Source organism: Pinus tabuliformis, chromosome 7 (genome assembly GCF_031772625.1).
Source record: "Pinus tabuliformis cultivar Carrire ecotype Pingquan chromosome 7, CPIR1, whole genome shotgun sequence".
Taxonomy (NCBI): Eukaryota; Viridiplantae; Streptophyta; class Pinopsida; order Pinales; family Pinaceae; genus Pinus; species Pinus tabuliformis.
In genome coordinates this window covers 1,141,126,329-1,141,146,767 of record NC_142293.1, presented here as the reverse complement: position 1 = coordinate 1,141,146,767, position 20,439 = coordinate 1,141,126,329, and the positions used below count along the sequence as shown (strand labels likewise).

At 41.3% G+C, this 20,439-nt stretch overlaps 1 pseudogene; it reads left to right on the top strand.

Moving 5' to 3' along the window:
- Positions 1-20,004, top strand: part of LOC149251539 (uncharacterized) — a 44,838-nt pseudogene extending 24,834 nt beyond the window's left edge.
- The last annotated feature ends 435 nt before the right edge of the window (positions 20,005-20,439 follow it).

The window sequence follows — 20,439 nt, the reverse complement described above, 5'->3', positions numbered from 1 at the left end:
AAATTTTAACACATCATGAAAGTAAAAGGTCTTGGAAGGGTCCTTCTTCACACCCGGACCTGGATCAAGTGGTATCAGAGCGGTCTTTGCATTGATGTGAATTGCAGTGTGAACAATGACAGAGGATGAAAGAGCGATGTACGAGACCATGCTCGACATTTCCAAGAAAGTGGAAATTGTGTATGAAACTCTATAGAAAGAGACAGAGGAAAATGAGCGATTGTAACTTCAATTACAAGCCACAGAAGAGGCCATGGATGAGCTGAAGCAAAACAAACATAATCTTCAAATAAAGAATGATGAATTGAAGATGTACCTACATGAAGAGAAAGAGGAAAAACAAAGTTTTCTACGACAGCTGCAAGCAAAGGACGAGGCCTTGGAAAAGCTGCAGTGTAGCCCATGTGAGGTAAAAAGTAGTTCTCCATCTTCATGTATTTTTCCTGATGATGATTTCACTATTTTTTAAAATAATACCACAGGAATTGGCTCCAAACTATTGAAGAGAATGGTGTATGAAGGAAAAGGTTTAGGTGTTAATGGCCAAGGAATTGTCAACCCCATCAAAGTAGAAGAATTACCCCATCAGGAAGGACATGGGTATGTTAGGAAGGAAGTTGGGGAATGTGCTGAGAAAATTAGCAAACCACCAACAACGGATGATGAGTAGCCCTCATCAGATCTTTCCAAATCGAAAGAGAAGGTAAAAGATGTTGATTTCCTTTTGGTTTCATCTTATCATAGTATTACGTCTGTTGGAGATGTGGAGATCCCAATTACAGGGACAAACATGAGGCTCCTTACAAAGATGAGGCACAAGGAGAAAGAAGAACTTGGTGTTAATAACCAAGGCATAACTCCACCTTTGGAGGTTGTGCACGAGCATCCATTCACAGGCTCAAGATACACTAAAGGAGAGTGCTCAAAGTTGTCAGAGTCGTCCGAGACATGGCTGAAATCAGCGAGGAAAGAAAATGATGGGAAAACATCCCCATCATCCTATGGCAGTTCCCATTATAGGGAGAGAGCTGACGCAAGCTCTCATCGCCATACTGACATCAAAGATAGCAAGATAAGGTATAACCATTTTCGATCTTCGAATGTTCATTTTGATTATGATCATGTTGTTAATAATGAACGAAGATCAAGCCATTGAAAAACATGTACCTTTTGTGGTTTACCTAACCATACCTTTTCTAAGTGTTGGAAAAGAATGGCAACACTCATGAGGCATGAAAGACCCTCTCAACAGCATGAAAACAAATAGGTTAAGTAGATATGGAGGAAGAAAGCCTACTGTAGTCATCGTGACAGAAATGGCCATTAAAGAGCCACTTGTTGGAGGCTCCATCCAGAGCAGCACCTTAAAGACAAAGCATCAGTGCGTGATCAGGAAGAGAAGTTGTTCGACAATCAAAACCACCTCAAGGAGGTGACCTATTCACATTGATCAGTGAAAAATGTTTTCTTGACATGTTGTCATTTCATGGTCATTCTTTTGTAAATCATTTGTTGCATTTTAAAGTGTAAAAGTGAAGATGTGTTTTGCATCACTTGGTCAGCAACAATGATGTCTGGTCATGTTTTGAGTCATATTTTGAGTTGCATGTTAAAACTCTAAAAGTGATGTTATGTTTCCATCACTTGTCAAAACAATAGTATTTGGCCTTATGTATGTAAATCATGTGTTGTAGTGATGATGTGTTTTCCATCACTTTTTGAAGCAACAATGATGGTTGGCCTTGTTGTCATAGCTGGGATATTACGTCCATCTTGTTGTAAACTTGACCACCAAGTATGTGTTATAAACTCGTGGCAAGTACGAGATATTTTGGGTCATTAGTTGGTCATAACATGCAAGCATGTAATTTGCAAATAATGTACTATAGGTTGTAGAAGTAGTAGGTGTCGGCTCGTCGCTTAAGGCCCCGAAGAACAAAGGTGAAGGAGATGGAAGCGAGACCTTGTCAGGACACTTTTGATGCACGCGGGGTATAGAGAGAGTTGTAGATTATTTTTCATGCTTTTGGGGGACCAAAAGCTCCTCAGTGGGGAGGATTGATCCGGGTGGCTCCAGAGAGACATACATGACAAAGGGTTTACGAATGCTCAAAAATTAAAGTATTCAGAACGAGGTCGACCCAGGACTAGAGCATAGATCTCGTCGTCCTGATCGTGGAGGTGTGAACAACACTTCAATCCGAGTCCGGATGATGAAATTATTGCGAAAAGAGTTGCCTTGGTTCCTTTGAAAAAAGGAGGCTTTTTCTCATAAAAATGGGTTTAAAGCCTTATAAAGGCAAATCACAATTGGAAGAGTCCAAAGGGAGGACTTAAGGCCAGGCCTTTAGAACCCCCAATCAACAATCTCTAATTAATTGGAGTCGGGGGCATGCGATGTGCGATATTGGGCCTTTAGAACCCCCGATCGGCGATCTCTGGTATATCGGGTTGGAGGAAGGCAGTTACACGATATCGGGACTTGGGTAGCACCGACTTGCAATTGCGATATCAGCGATTGGTATTGGTGATCGGAGGAGCGATCGAATCAGTATCGGTGACCGGAGGAGCGATCGGATCGGCATTGACAATCGGCGAAGAACCCCGAGCCACAACGATTGCGATATTCTGATCAGCGACGTGCGATCTCCGCCGTCGGATCAGAAAATAGATCAAAGGTCTAGATCTAATCAACGTATCGACAATTGTTGGATCAACGTATCAGCGATCGGCAATCAATGATTCCCCAATATACAGGGCCATTGACAGAGAAATATGTGATTTGCGATCAACGCAGACCCGATAGGCAAATAAAGCCCGGTTTGATGAAATTTGAAGTCTAGATTATAGGATTTTTCAATGTTTTCTGTGTATTTTATGTTTCCACGTGTGTTTGTCTGTTTTAATAGAAAAATGGCATTTCTGTGGTTTTTTTGCACCGACCAAACCTTCTGTTCAAACGACTTCTATTCCTAAACAAAACATACCCTGATTTTTATGCGGCCTTGTCCCAAAACGTGTTATAAAACACAATGGATGCAGAGAGTTGAGGCGGGGGGAGAGGGCCATAGAGAGCCTATGCTAGAGAGCCTGAGAGCCTACGTGGAGAGTACGCAAGAGCCTGAGTGCCAAAGAGCCTCAATGAGGAGGCTGCTCCTGATGGAGAGCTGCAGCACAAGAGGGCTAGATAGCCAGAGATAGCTAGATAGTTTCACATTTACTCAGAGAAGCTTGAAAGAAGAAAGCTTGAAAGCCAGAGCGCCATAGAGCCTGAGTGCCACAAAGCGTGATTGAGGTAGCATGAGTAGGTGAGCCAAAGAACCAGAGGGGCAGGCAGAGCCGCAGAACTATAGCAACATAGCCAGAGCGCTACACAGCCAGATAGCTAGAGAGCTACATTGTAGATAGCCAGAGCAGTCTTCTTCTTACGGTCGATGCTGTGAGAGCGATGGCTGAGCAAGCTTCAGCACTTTGACAGTTCTGTTTTAGATGCCCAGATTGTGACTAGTCAGAGAACTATCGATGCAAGGGGAGCCGAAGTCCAGATTGGTAACAGGTTGTGCCTGCGCATCGACAAAGTGAACTATGTTATTCACCATGGATTTTTTTTGTCTAAAGATATGAAAATCCACTTCTTCACATGGCCCGTGGTGTGAGGTATATGATTTATTCATATATTTCTTCTTTATACATTATGCTGCATGGATCCTTGATTGATATTGAGGCAGAATCTTATTTATTACATGTTGTCATGATTCCTTGCTTGATTTGATGGGGAATCTTCTATATGATGTACTTGTTGTCATAACTCATCATGTTATGTTTTGAGATCCCTTGTTGTATGTTGTTGGGATACTCTTGTTGTCTTCATGCATGATTTTGCATTAAAATCCCTTTTGTGCCATGTTGGCAGGATGTTCATCATGCATGTGTTTGTGTCATACTAATAGTAGTCTTTTGTTTCAGAATTCTGGTTGTTGAATATCTCTTAGAGCCACTCCTACGTGAGGGCATTTTTCCTTGTATGATTGCGACCTCATCTCTTGTGTACATCATCTTTATTGACAACACTTAATGCAACGGCCTACACCATCTTGACAACGGGGCCCGGAGACGTAGTCCCTCCTGGACGAACTCCATTATCAACGTCTTATTTTTTCATGTGTTGATGATTGTCTTGTTCCTCTTCTTTTCCACATCCAGATGTATTCATTAATGTTCTTTTAAAATGTAAATTTAATGCATCATGAAAGTAAAAGGTATTGGAAGGGTCCTTCTTCACATCCGGACCTGGATCACTTAAATGCAACAAAATGAGCAATCGAAAACAAAATAACCTTTTCACTATTTCAATTTTTGAAAACAAAATGATGAAAAAACTCTTTCCAATTCCTAACTTTCCTATCAAACACACTTCAAGTAGTCCTTTCACTAGTAAAAAGAATTCATTTCTCTTCCAATGCAAATGAAAATGCAACTCTAGTCTTCAATGATGCTAACTAATGTAACATATTGATTCAGCAAACTAGAGTTATGTATTTTTCAATGAAATGAGAAAATGAATGCTTCATAAACACTTCACACTTCAATGAAACATTTCCAATACAATCAATCACAAGCAAATGCAAACTACGAAAGAGAATTCCTTTCAAACTAATGATCCAAAGACTCAACCAAAAAAAAGATGGGAAATGTGATCTATGCCCAAAAAGAGATGCTCAATCAACAAACGAAACTTTTCAAACTTGTTAAATGGAAATCAAAGAAACAAAAGGACTAACAAATGAAATGCAAGGAGTAACTTGACTATTGACTTGACTTGCTGAGCACACAAATAGGTGAATGGATGACGACCTAGATGCCCTAGGGTTATACACCATCGAAGAACTCAAGAAACCAAGTGAAGAAAATGCAAATCAAACAAGCATATAAACCAAGCTAAAAGAGATTTCTAGTCAGGGAGAACATAGTCAAAACAAGCTGAGAGACAGAAATCAGAAGGGCAAGATGCACTAGTTATGATCTAGGGGAAACCCTGAGATTCACCTATAGGAATCGGTATGACTGCCTAATTGACAACAAGCGCCAGAAGGGTGTCGACGCAACTTTTTTTTAGACACTCACGCTGATTGGCGCGACTGTTAGAAAAATAAACATGCTGACCGAGGATTCAAGGAAAAAAAAAATCAAAGGCTAAAACCAGACTTGCCACTATAAATTTCAGGCTCAGAGCAGTATACCAGGCAAAGCAGATAACACTAAAGGGAAATGGTGATACTAGAAATGTTCACATGATTTGTGGTGCAAGTAAATTCTTAGTGTGGACACAAACAATTCCTCTGGCCCGAGAGAGTGGTTCTAGCCACAAACAAACAATCTATGGAAAATCTCCTTAAGCTAGAATTAAATAAGAGGGCCTGCCTCTTAGAACGCTATTATGGTTGGTGATGATCCTACTTCCTTACTCTAGCTATCTTTCATTTCCTCCCATCGAATACCTGAAACATGAAAACAAAAAACAACAAAAAAACGTGATAGCATACAATATTGTATTCAACCTACTTAACAAGTCAAGGAACATTAAGCCATAAAGATATAAGATAACACTTCATGTAGGAAATAAATCAATAGTCGTATTCATATAAATTCAGAAAGAGATTACAACCAATGCCTTGATGTCGCTGGTATCCTCCAACATATCCGGGTTCCCACACTTCTGCTAGCATCTTATGGATGGCCCTAACAATGGATGTTTCAAGGCCTCTTCCCTTTAGTCTCAAACCAAACCAAAACACACCATTCTCCCTCAAACATACACTAGAAAGCTATAAGCTATAGATGTCTTGTTGATCATTCAAACTCACTCCAAAACTAGTTTAGCTTGGGAAAATAGAGGTTTATATAGATTGGATGGATGGGAGAAGGTCTTATCTCTTGAGTTTGTTCCATCCTAATAGGGGAAAGGATCTCAAACTGACTTCTTCGGCTCCATCCAACCCAACCATCTACTGAACTTCCATTATGAAGCTTCTAGAGCCGGAAGCTTCGACTCCATATTTAAAAAACTTGCCAAAAGAGGATTGGTGCAACTGGAAAAGGGCTCAGTCACTCCATATGGTGCTAGTGCTAGTCTTAATCTTTGTAAATCAGTATGAGGAGGAAATTGGTTAGTAGCACCATCTTGTAAACTAGGGTAAGAGGAAGATTCTTGGGAAATGATGCAAAGGGAAATTATTCTACTCATGAAGAGGGACATACTGGGAGTTTCTTCATGATGGGAAAGCACGTACAGTTCACTGTAGAGGTTCTCCAGGATCATGGATGGGGAGTACAGGGACAATGACAAAATGTTGTGTAACAAACGGGTGAATTAAAATTTGATCTATTATCAAGAAGAAATGAAGCCCTTGTTTGACAGGAATTCAAAAGAAAAGTATTTGCAGCCAGGATATTTAGTACTGAGATGGGATGTCAGGAGGGAAGATAAAGGAAAGCATGGAAAATTTGATCCCCTTTGGTTCGAACCTTTCAGGATTGCTGAGGAAAAAGGGAACAACACCTTCCTACTAGAAAATCTAGAAGGAGAAGTGCTTGGGTTTCCTATAAATGGGTAGTTTCTCAAGCTTTACTTCCAACACTGAAAGGGTCCACTCCTATTCACTATAAATACTGGTGAGCCATTTGTAAATAACCATCACTGCTTTCTATTTTCTATTTTTGTCTTTTTTTTTTTATAATGAAATTCTGAACGAAATGAATCCATGTCTAAGGAGTAAGGCACTAAGCTGCAAGTTATTAATGCATTGTATCCAAAACACTATCCCCATTTGGATCCAATTTTGTCACCCTTCATCATCATTTTCAAGAAATTGATAGATCAGAGCTAGGACTCATATCCAAAATTATTTTTACATTAGCTTCTGAATCATTGGTAATTCCACCTAAGTTAAAAGACAGTCAAAATCAACCAAGGGGGGCACTATCAGGGCCTAGAGCTAAAGAAGAAGGTCTAAAAAAACACCAAAGCTGCTCATCGGACCCCTATCAGGAAGATACAACATGGCAGTGGAGTGTGTTTACATAGGCGTGCATTCTTAATTAAACATTGAGCAGTTTATGGGCAGATCATCGTCTATCCCCACTCAGATACTCCTCAGAAGGATTTCAAGGGGGGGAAGGTGGGGGGGGCTAACCTATTTAGGCGATAATCATGCGCCCTACCAGAACGAATCTTCAGATCTGGATCCAATGGTCCAGATTCATTCTGGGGGGGAGCACGGGGTTCGACCTCTCACTATCTGACCCACCAGAGGATGGTGGGAGTGGTGACCACACTCCATGTGAGCCAATCGGCGGATACCTTTTCAAGCTAGTGTAGATTCAAAGAGATGGAGACTAGGCCTCTAGTAACCAAGGGAAAAGCATAAAAGAGGACCGTGGACCAAACTGGAGATATAGAGATGGAAGATATACATGCAACTAAAAAGGAAACAACTCAACATATAAAAGAAGAGGAACTTGAAACTAGGCTAGTGGAAACAAGACCAAATCAACTGAGTTTCCAAGTGATCTGAAAGGATCCATCACAGATTGCTGCCACATCCTCTTCAAAGGTAGATATTTTAGGTGCAAAAGGAGGTGTAACTGTTACTGGGTCAAGCTGCCCTACTGGAAAGGCTATTGAAGAAAGAAATAAGAAGGCGAGGGAGGAGAAGCAGCATAAAATGGAATCTCACTCAGTTCCATACCAAACCATACTATTGGCTGTTATGGGTTTAGAAAGAAATCAGATGAAATTTTCACTATAGCATCCACTGGCCTAGTCTTTTCCTTTAGGTTCTCAGTTCAATGCTTTGGATGTTTCACTGGACTTAACAAGTGTTCCCCTACAAGACAAGATAAATTTCCACAAGCAGGTTGGAGAGATGTTGTATAGAAATATCAATAGGAACACAATGACCATCAACAAGGCTTAGAAGATTTTGGAAAAGACAGAAACCAGTTTGAAACAAGAGAGAACCAACTCAAGGATCTCCACATGTAGAATGAGAGCTTTAAGGAGCTGGTCATGAATATAGCTGTTAATCTAGAAGATGAAACTACTTTTGAATCCCTCCTTCAAAGTTCCCAAACATAAATCTAGGAGCTTAAGCATAAACTAGAGATTCCAGGTAGTGAGCATGTTCAATCCAAAGAACTTTCACACGTAGAAAAAAGAAAAGGAGATCTTAGCCAAAGAGCTCATTGATAGGAATAGTGAAATAGTGGCCCTTAAGAAGTAGGCATAATAGATGTAAAAGAGAATAGACTCACATATGTGTAGTGATAGTGCCCGAAGATCCTCAAAACCCAACTAAACAACTCACAAAGATCCTCATTGAGCTCCATCTTTCAGAGGGGGATCTTAAAAGGGTGCAAAACGATATAGATGTCACCAAGAGAAGCCTAAAATAGAAAGAGAATCATCTAGAGGCGGCCAAGGCAAATGCAAAAATCATTGGTAAGAATCTATAGACAACAAACCATGAGATCTTCGATTTAAAGGCAAAGATGAAAGGAAACATGTCCATGCTATAAGCCAAGAAACTGGTCTGTAAAGAGAACATTGAAGAGGTAAGGAACCACTAGGAGTATATAACCTTGATGGATGAACAAAGGATTGTAATCAAAGACTATGAAGGCTTCATCCTATCAGCCAAAGAGGAGGGAGAAAATAACTCCCAGATTTCCAAAAGGTTCATTCAGTTTGTGAATGAGAGGCCACTCAGTGAGTTGAGGCCCATAGATGTGGTGGATAGAGTAACTACTATCATGGAGATTTCTAAGGTTGTCCAGAAGGAGGAAGCTAGGGTCAAAGCTGAGGAGTACCTAGAGGTGGTATCAAAGAACATAGTTTCCTTCAACACTGAGTTCAACAAGATTGTCAGAGCAGGCTTGCCTAGCTGTTGGGACTTTGGGGGAGTGTTGATCTAGTGGGAAAAATATAGCCAAAGACTAGTGGAGGCCAAAAGCAAAGTAGACTCTTCACATGAGAATACTTCCACTTTTAAGAGTAAGACCATGGTAAACTATATGAAGAGGGAAATTCAGTTTTTGGGATGGTAAAGGTCGTGTTTCACCCTAGTAGACTGAACTACACAAGTCTGACCAACCTCAAAATTTCATATCAATGGTTCTTCCAAGATCCTCTACCAACGCCAGCATTGTGGCAAAGATGCAAGCAGTTCGTCAACCCTCCTGTGATCCAAATCACCAAAATACCTATGAAACCTCTAAAACCTACCTATCATGACCAAGGATACTATAGATTGTGTCGATTATGACACTTTTTATTTTTTGTTTATGTAAATATTTTATTTCCAGCCAATCAGTTAGGGTTTGCTTAGTACAGTTGTGCCACGGAGCACGTTGAATTTTTTGTTATGATTATCCACTATAATGAAATCAAGAAGGAATATTTTGTAATGGGTTCTCCCTTTGAGGCCCTATAAAAATAGTTTTATGAGACTAAACCAAGGGTTCAAAATTTTTGGTTTTCCAAGAGAGAAGTTCTATTTACTATCAATGAAATGTATGCTCTGTGGAAGATTAATACAAATTCTTGGCGATTCCATCTCATCTGAATAGTATGTTCTCTTCTGTGTTTGTTCCATATGTCTTTATTATTCTTCTCATATTACATGTAATAGTAGCTGCTACAAGTGTTTTCATGAATTTATGGATTCATTTTAGTCTAATGCCCATGAACGGTGTTGTTGTAGCGAATATAACCACCCTCCAAAATTTTGGCCCGCACCTAATTTCAGAGCCTCCATTGGGAGCTTCACTTGATGGTTGTGCACACTCGGGCTCACTCCGTGAGCTTGTGTGAGTATTCGCACCCACCTTTCTTGATCATTTAACCCAAGTTTTTCATGTTGATGTCAATGTCATGCTTGCAACCATGTTCTACTTATACTCAGGGTCTTTGCTTCATGTGTACTTGTTGTGTTTGTTATGTAAACATCTGTTGCACTCACACACAAAGTCACATACACAGTCATGCAAGCATCGTCACGATCGACCAACGATCAATCACAAGTATCACATGTCTCTTACACCATCGGTTAGTCATGTTGAGCATGTGTGTCTGGATGGTTTGAGTCATCTCGTCGTCAAGCCATGTAAGTGTGTGTTTGCAAGATTATGTATGCATCTTTTTCTCGTTCACACACTTAGTCACTTTGCTGAAGTTCTGATGATCAGATTCACCTTTGAAAATTGGACCATCACCCCATCTTCAACTCGATTGACTATCACCTAGAACATCGTAGAAGCCCCAAGCAATCCATTTCAATCAGCGTTGTTCACAAGCAAATCAATCAACCTTCATGCTGGTCAACTGGAGAGTTTGACCCAATAGCCACCCCGGGACTGACTCCCCTAAAAAATTGCGTAGAGCGTGTAGGCCTTGCCCACCCGCTGACTGAGAAAGTTGCATAGGCAGGTCAGACAGACACCAAGTGCTCGTCCCTGTCTCCCTTAGAAAATTGCACAGTTTTTCCAGCCAACCCTCCCGACAGTGGAACAACTGATCACCAAGAAAATTGCACAGTTTTCATGAGCAAGTCCCCTGCTGCCCAGCAATCCGCTCAACTCAAAAATTGCGTAGAGGTGACCAACAGGCCAACCTCCCAACATCAGTGTATTTTTTCCTGCCAACAGCTCCCGATATCTTAATGATAGTTCCCCTCGGGAATTGCACAGTTTTGCTACCAAGATCCAGTAGCTAACAGCTCGTTCCCTTCAGGAATTGCAAGTTTTTTCTACCAAGCTCTAGCAGCTGACTACCAGTTCCCTCCAGGAATTTCACAATTTTTGCTGCCAAGCTCCAGGCAACCAACAATCAGTTTCCCTTAGGAATTATGCAATTTTTGCTGCTAGTGACCCAATAGCTAACTGCTAGTGACCCAATAGCTAACTGCGAGTTCCCCTCAGGAATTGTGTAGCTTTTGTTGCCAAGCTCACGTTGCCCGCTCATTCTGGAAATTGTGCAGATCTTTCCTGCCCAGCCTTTCCACAGCCCAGATTTTTCCTCTCAAAAATTGCACAATCTTGTTCTCTAGTTAAGTCAGACCCCACGAACAGTCACTGTCAATCCGGATTACCCATCTTCATCACCCAGTGACTCCTACGTAGTTTTCATCAGCAGTGCGCGGAGCCTCCATCCCAGCTGACAACCTTTTCTCCTCTCCCAGTCACCTCCATCCGAAATGATCATGTATCATGGTAGACTAGGAGGTTTTAGATTTGATGTCATCTCGTCTTGAGTGACTGCAGATACAGGTAAACAAACAAACATGGTGAAACGATGGTTGGGATGAAAAAAGGGAGTACATGCAGAAGGATAGGTTCACCAACGGATGAACAAACAATGCATGCAAAGAGATGTGCTCGTGAATGGACGATCATGCAAAGAAGTGTTCATGGATGGACTATCATGCAAAGATGTGTTCGTGTATGGATGGACGAGAAAACATGCAAAATGTGTTCACGAAAGGATGGACAGACAAACATGCACTTTTCGTAAACGAACGAACCTGTCAAGCCTTCCAACATACAAGCAAGGAGAAACGTGCGAATGCAACATCAAGCAAAACCAAAGACCATTGAAGACACTGCACATGTTGTCATGTGGAGGTGAAGCTGTGACACACCATGAGGACATCCATCACCAGCAACACTATAGCTCAATATGCACACCAACAGTAGCACGAATGTACAAGCACTGTCATGTCAAGTCATGTCGTCCACATCTCTGCTGTAGGCCATACTTTCAATCAATGTATTGTAACGTGGAAGTCCAAGAGACCCACTTGTTGTATGAAGAGTCATGTAAATTCAAAAACTCATGGAAGTCAAATAGTCATGAGGGTAGCTGAACAACCACAAGGGTCGATTTCACCCTTGGCTATAAATACCCCCTCATTTGTACATGGAAAGGACTTTTCACCTCAACTTCTCCCACATAGCCTTGAGAGTCTGTAATATTTTCTTTGAGGAGTAAGTAGTGGCTCCAACGCCCCGCACACGAGTTTAGTGATGTATGGTGTAACGATGTGTCTTGGAACTTTCACTTAATACAAAAGCCTGCTAATAGGCCAACATGTTTTCACACATGTATTGTAACTGTTGTATGACTAATCTTGAACACTTGTAACGAATGTTGATTTAACCTTTGTTTAACACTTGAACTCATTCACTTGTTGTAATACATATATGTTAATGAAAATGTGTTATATATGATGTTAACGTTGTCTTGCCTATGTTGGCTACCCTCTTAGACATCAGACAAAAAATTCACGTAAACTTTCTATAACAACCGTCACACTCGTGTGGACTTATCTGCTGTGTGTTGTACATATTATCGTTCCTTGTGGGTTGTGACTACCACATCTGTGTGGACTGCTCCTATGGAAGTTGTGCACGTCCTGTTGTGTTGTGTGTTCCTAACATAGTTGGGACTTCCTCTCATCTGACTTGGGACTCACTCTCACCCTCTTCCTCTGTGGTGAAAGAACCATTGACACAATTAGCACTATAAATCACCAGGCATGCGAACCTCGCTACTCGAAGACAAACCAAAACACTCTCCTAGGCTGACAAGCAAGAGCTGAGGCAAACATTTAAGATAATGGGAACCAATCCATCGCACTAGATGGTACTCATACACCAACGGTGTGAGGTCTAGTTGGGACTTCATACTAGGGAGATCCCCTGATGTTGGTGGGTCCAACACTGTCAACATTTTGGCGCTAGAAGGAGAGCCAGATGACAAGCTGAGCCCACATCTGGGTTGAATCTCTTACCCAATGAATAATATGAAATTCGTGCTCTTAGGGTGTTTCTCTCATTTCTCCCTCAATCGGTTATCAATCCCTAATGAGCTTCTCGATCACTTGTCCTTGTTAAATTTTGACAGTGAGGACAGAACGTATGTAACCGAGCACATTTATGATTTTCTTCATTTCTGTGAATCTCATGAAATCGATAGTGATGAGCTTGTTTGTGTACTCTTCTTCCTCACCCTTGAAGGTCGTGCTAATCGGTGGTGTCATACCCTACCACCTGCTTCCGTCCATTCCCTTCTCACTTTCCTTACGGAGCTCCATTAAGCCTTCGATGAGTGTGACCACCAAGATGTCAATGAAAGAATATCTAGTTTATGAATGAAGCATGGCAAATCAGTTGAGGACTTTTCTACCCGCTTCCTTCACCTATGTCACGAAATTCTTGAACGATTTGTGTCCCTTGACTTCATGAGCCAAGAGCTGAAACACTTGGTTCATGTCTCCCAAAATAGTGAACCTCTTGATTTTCCTTCTTCCTCGATTCTTGCAAATCACGAGACACCTCATTTCTTGAAGAGGGTGCCCCCTCGCAGCAACTGAAAATCTAAGAAATCTAGGCAGTAGGTCCCCCCTCGCAATAGTTGCAAAGCTGATAAATCTACACAGCATGTTCCCAACCCATCTGCTCAGCTGTCTCCCGCCCCAATAGAGGAAATTCCAGAATGGTGCAGAAAACCTATGGCGAAAACTCATCCCTCCATTCCGTAAGAGGACATCACCATTCATAACCCAAGTCTTAAGTCTAATCTGCATCTCTGCCATCCTCCACCATCTACAAGCCATGACTCCTTGCACCATGACTCACTTGAGCGATCTGCTTCACAGGCTAGTTGTGCGCACTCTATTGATTCTCAAGTTGCTGGCTTAAGTTGCAGTCATGTGCAAGGCAGTCTCATCATACAAATGGAGGAGAAGGATGGTGAAGAAATAATCGGTTCCTCTCAAAACATTGAGCCTCCATTCTAGATTGATTCTTAATCTGCAAATCTTGGTGAAACATCATGCACAATCAACTCTTGCGATCAACCTCCAGTCTTGGGCTATCATCACTCCCATACTTCCTTATGTTGTGATGAATGCCCAAGCACATCATGTGATCTACTATCATCTCATGTACACTCTAACTCAGATCTGAAATGCGCACCATTCAAATCGGACATCCATATCCAAGCTTCCTTTGCACCTCACTTTCCCATGTGTCCTATCATTCACAGCGCATCAACATGCATCGAAGATATTCCACGTTCTTTTGCTTCTTCATCCCATGAGTTATCTCCTTGATCGACACAAGGCAATGAGGTTTCCCACAATGAAAATAGTATCAACACACAGGATTCTTCCCACTCGTCATCATCTTATGTGTTGCATGAAGACAGCTCATCAAGTCAGCTTGCTGAAAATTTTGATGAAGCCTATGAAAGAGATGGATGTCATCCTGAAAACAGTTTTGAAATCAGTAACAATAGCCATCCTCAAGCCATGCATGATCTTGTTCACATCTCAAAATGCAAATTTTCAATTCTAGAAAGTTCCAGGACGTGCCATGGAGTCGAGGCACTTCAACGTCTATTGATGGTTATACCAGGATCTCGCGACTCTGGTAAGCCCACCAAACCAAATTAGATCTCATTTCTCACGCACAATTTGTATATCTACATGATTGCACTTGACATGGATCCCTGTGTAAATAATATTTACTATTTTGGGTGTGATATTTCAAAATTTCAATTTTCACTAATGATTGAATCCACAAGTTTTTTATAGAATTTTTGTCTTCATGCACCTCTCTTACATATAATTCAGGTTGGGAGTGTCTGTCCCTCATTCAATCATGGGACATCAAAGTTGAACATTTCAAAGAATATCTTTATATGGAATCATACTTATCGGATGTTCTATATAGTAATTAGCACCTTTGTCTTTTTGCACATTTCACACGTCAAATCTACCCACTCATCACACCAGGAATCTCCCCGTGTGATGACGAGTGCACAACCTATCGCGCAAATCAAGTTACTCTCATTTCGGCACACCCCAACTCGTTTCACACATTCACGGTGCTGGAATCCTTTCTACATATATGTGATTACCATTATGCCTGCGCACCTTTTCATGAGTTACAGGTGGATGTTCTATCACATCTAGCAGACAACGAACTTGGTTCCCTCATTCAGAGTGTTTGCACGATTGTTAAAAAAATTTCGTTGTTCGTGTCAAACTGGGAATCTTCCATCTCGATCGACTGGTATGATTTTTACTCTACCTTGGGTGGCTGTCATGTAGTTTATCATTTTTCCAACATTACATCCAATGGCAGTCGCTTCGCACACTATGATTTTCACTGTGTAACATATTTATTCTTAGATTTCTGTAAAGCAAGTGCGGCACCTTGGCTTGTGCTGATGGCTATGGCAGGCACTCACTATCTTGACATGACTGATGAGAATTACCAAATCTATCTATCCATATTAGATTCCCATTGTGATCCCCTCTCTCAAATCAGGAATCCATATTCTCAAAGATCACGAATCTTTCAAAACAACCATCATGAATTTTATGATCCAATCGCTGAATGGTTGGAACAATCTTACTTAGCGAGTCATGTTGCAGGTAACAAGCTTCAGTCCTTCCTCGTACTCGCTAAGAAACTTGGTGCAGAACAACACACACTTACAAGAGGCCTCCAAGGTTTGTTGAAAAATGATAGTCACAGAAGAGGTCAGCATGTGTGTTGGGTGGTTGTGACACATTATTCCTCTCACAAGTGAGACCTTCTCTCTCCTGTGCAAGTTTTTGAAGTTTTTTCATTTTTTGTTGCACACTATTTTTTATCTTTTTTAATCACTCATATCTTTGTGATTGCAGGTCAAGTACAACTATGGTGGCTTCACTGGAAATTTCATTTCACGTAACCCTAACCATTTAACGTAGGAGTAGGAGTAGTGTTTTCTTTTTCACTTGCATTTTCTTTCTTGCTTGCATGTTTGTTTTCTTGCTGACTTGGTTACCTTACTTACTTGTTATTTTCACTTTATTTACTTTGCTTACTATATATATTTTTGTTTGTTTGGTTTTCTTAATACCTTACTATTTTTGTTTCCGTAAATAAGTGTTGCCAACTACTATGTTTTGGATTTTAAATAGAGTATGCAACTGAGATTTGAAGAGACTTGTGACACTGCAGCACTTGGCCAGTCTTGTGTCCGTCTTATCTGTGCTCAGTTATAACCTTCGGTCAATGAATTCTTGATGGAAAATATGAGCCGTCTGTGAGGGAAGTTTTGGTCCAACCATGAACCCGTGTCCACACTGGGAAGTCCCATGCCTGTACTTAGCCTTCTGCTCTATGTGTTCAATCTCACCCAACTAGTAGAAACAAAGAATGGGAGATCTAAACGAGCAAACCTATGTTAGAGGTCTTACATGCTTCTCTCAAGGAAAAACCTCTTCTTCTCTCAATAAGTTAGGATCCCTCTTCCAAACCAAAATTAAATAAGTGCCTATGCACAATCCTCTTGAAAAAATACAAAGGCAAAAGAAGAGAAAGGATTCCTGTGTAGAGAGGTGAAGCATGAAAATCCACCAGGGTATTGACCAAGTACGCTGACAGTGGAGCAATGCATGTGTTCCTGCATGACTTCGCCAGGGTACTGTCCAAGCCTGCAAGCAATGGAGCAACACCAGAGATGAAAACTTATACTCTGAAAATCTTCAACTCACGAGCTAAACTACCCTTCTTGAATTAGAAACACTATATCAAGCTAAAATTTTGATTATGTTTGACTAAGTTGGCAAAAGGTGAACCATGTATGTCCATGGGGTAAGTGGGGAAGCTGGAGTAACCCGCACAATGATTCAATACTCCTTGAAAGACCAAGGCCCTGTGCTATCAATGAACCAAAACAGGGAAGTTGGAGTTCTACTAGTGTGTTTCCAAGTGTTGTAGTGGCTACAACCACCCACCAAAACTTTGGCCTGCACCTAATTTCAGAGCCTCCCTTTAGAGTTTCACTTGATGGCTCCGCACACTCGGGTTCACTCCATGAGCTTGTGTGAGTCTTCGAACCCACCTTGTTTGATCATTTCACCCAATTTTTACATGTTGATGTCAATGTCATGCTTACAACCATGTTCTGGTTATACTCAAGGTCTTCGCTCCATGTGTACTTGTTATGTTTGCTATATAAACATCTATCGCATTCACACATGGAGTCACATACACTGTTGCACAAGCGTCGTCACGATTGACCAATGATTAATCACAAGTGTTGCCCTTATCACTTACTCTAACAGTCAGTCATGTTTAGCATGTGTGTCTGGATGGTTTGAGTCATCTCGTCATCAAGGCATGTAAGTGTGCATTTGCAAGATTATCAATCAACCTTGTCCGCAAGAAAATCAATCAACCTTCATGCTGGTCAACCAGAGAGTTTGACTTGACATCCACCTCGGGACTGACTCCCCTAAAAGATTGCACAGAGACTATAGACCTTGGTCACTCTGCTGACTAAGAAAGTTGCACAGATAGGTCAGACAAACACCAAGTGCCCGTCCTTGTCTCCCTCAGAAAATTGAACAGTTATTCGAGCTAGTCCTCCCAACAGTCAACCAAATGCTCACCAAGAAAATTGCATAGTTTTCATGAGCGAGTCCTCTGCTACCCAGTAGTCCGCTCAGTCCAGAAACTATGTAGAGGTGACTAGTAGACCAGCCTCCTAGCATCAGTGCATTTTTTCCCACCACCAGCTCTCGATAGCCTACTGAAAGTTCCCCTCAGGAATTGCGCAGTTTTTTCTTCCAAGCTCTAGTAGCTAACTGCTAGCTCCCTTGAGGAATTGCATAGTTTTTTTGCCAAGCTCCAATAGTTGATTGCCTGTTCTCTCGAGGAATTATGTAGGTTTTGCTGCCAACCTCCCGACAGCCAACTGCTAGTTCCCCTCAGGAATTACGTAGTTTTTGCTACCAGTGACCCAACAATTGACTACCAGTTCCGTCAGGAATTGTACAGTTTTTGTTGCCAAGCTCCCATTGCCCGCTCATTTTGGAAATTACATAGATCTTGCCTGTGTAGCCTTTCCGCAACCTAGATTGTTCCTCTAAAAAACTGCGCATCTTTGTCCTCCAGCTAAGCCAGACCCCGCAGACAATCACTGTTGATCCAGACTTCCCATCTTCATCACCCAGTGACTCCTACGCAATTTTCATCAGCAGCGCTTAGAGCCTCCATCCCATCTCACAACCTTATCTCCTCTCTTGGTCCCCTGCATCTGAAACGATCATGTATCATGGTAGACTAGGAGGTTTTTGAATTTGATGTCATCTTGTCATGAGTGAATGTAGATATAGGTACATAAACAAACATGTCGCGATGACGGTTGGGATGAACGAAAGGAGCACATGTAGAAGGACAGGTTCACCAATGGATGAATAAACAATGCATGCAAAGGGATGTGCTTGTGAATGGACGATCATGCAAAGATGTGTTCGCAGACAGATGGACAAGAAAACATCCAAAATGTGTTCACGGACGGACGGACAGACAAACATGCACTTGTCGATAACGAACGAACCTGTCAAGCCTTCCAACATACAAGCAAATAGCAACGTGTGAATGAAACATCAAGTGAACCCAATGACCATTGAAGACTCCCTGCATGTTGTCATGTGGAGGTGAGGCTGTGACACACCATGAGGACATCCATCACCAGCAACACTGCATCTTGACATGCACACCAGAAGTAGCACAAATGTACCAACACTGTCATGTCGAGTCATGTCATGAGTCATGTCGTCCACATCTCTATTGTGGGCCATACTTTCAATCAATGTATTTTAACGTGGAAGTCTAAGAGACCCACTTATTGTATCAAGATTCATGTAAAGTCGAAAACTCATGGAATTCAAACAGTCATGAGGGTAGTCGAACAACCACAAGGGTCAGTTTCACCCTTGGCTCTAAATACCCCCTCATTTGTACATGGAAAGGAATTTTCACCTCAGATCCTCCCACATAGCCTTGAGAGTCTGTAATGTTTTCTTTGAGGAATAAGTAGTGGCTCCAATGCCCCGCACATGGGGTTAGTGATGTATAGTGTAATGATGTGTCTTGGAACTTTTGCTTAATACAGAAGCCTGCTAACAAGCCAACATGTTTTCACACATGTATTGTAATTGTTGTAAGACTAATCTTGAACACTTGTAATGCATGTTTCTTTAACCTGTGTTTAACACTTGAACTCATTCACTTGTTGTAATACATATATGTTAATGAAAATGTGTTGTATATGTTGTTAACGTTGTCTCGCCCGTGTTGGCTACCCTCTCGGACATCAGACAGACCTTTCATGTAAACTTTCTATAACAACCATCGCACTCCAACAGACTCATCCACTTTGTGTTGTACGTGTTATATTTCCTTGTGTGTTGTGACTGCCACATCCGTGTGGGCTGCTCCTCCAGAAGTTGTGCACGTCCTATTGTGTTGTGTATTCCTAACAGAGTTGGGACTTCCTCCCATCTAACTTCAGACTCACTCTCACCCTCTCCCTCTGCGGTGAAAGAACCATTGTTACAAGTAGCACTAGCAATCACCAGGCACACGAACCTCACTACTCAAAGACAAAGGAGACCACTCTCCTGGGCTGACAAGCAAGAGCTGAGGCAAACATTTAAGATAATAGGAAACCAGGACATCATATCGGATGGGACTCCTACACCAAACGGTGTGAGGTCTAGCTAGGACTTCATAATGGGGAGATCCCTTGATTTTGGTGGGTCCAACACCATCAATAGGTGCCTATATTGATATGAAAGCTAATCCTTAAAATGCACTTCATGTATATTTTCATTTCATTCAATTATTTGTTCCATCTATTTCACTTTGAATTTTGATACATTGGATTCTAGGAGCTACAACAGGCTCAACAGGCCTTGAGATTAGGTATTATGACCTTCTTCTTGTACCCATTTTAGTATTCATTGCATGTAAATCCCTAGAGATCTCCTACCCAAGATATTTGTTGTCGCCTATGGGGGTTGTTGTGGGTTGATTATGTAAGGAACTAGGTTTTCCAAAATCGGTATTTCATTCTTCAAATTTATGCCACACCTTTAATTTAATTTTAATTACTCAAATTCTTCACATTCAAGTTAGGGTTTGATTTGAAATTCATCAAATTGGGGCAAAATTGGTTCAAAAAACCTTAAGATTCAACCAATTTATATTTTCAAGAAAAAAAATGTGACGAATTCAGTGACTTACCTCCATATCTCATCCTCATTCTCTCCTATTGATGGCTTGGTGCTCGTGGAATGCAAATATTCTTCCCCTAGAGAATATGAATCTTCTTCCCATGTTCAGGGTTTTATGGCTTATTTTTGGACCAATTGCATGTTGATCAGGGTTTAATGGATTAGGTTTGGGTTGATGGCATGTTGATCAAGGTTTATGGTAGACTGCCTGTGGAGGCAACTTATGGAGAAAAAGTTGAGTGTTGATCAGGTTTTATGGTGTAGCCCACGGAGAACATATAAGTGAGACCTATTGAGA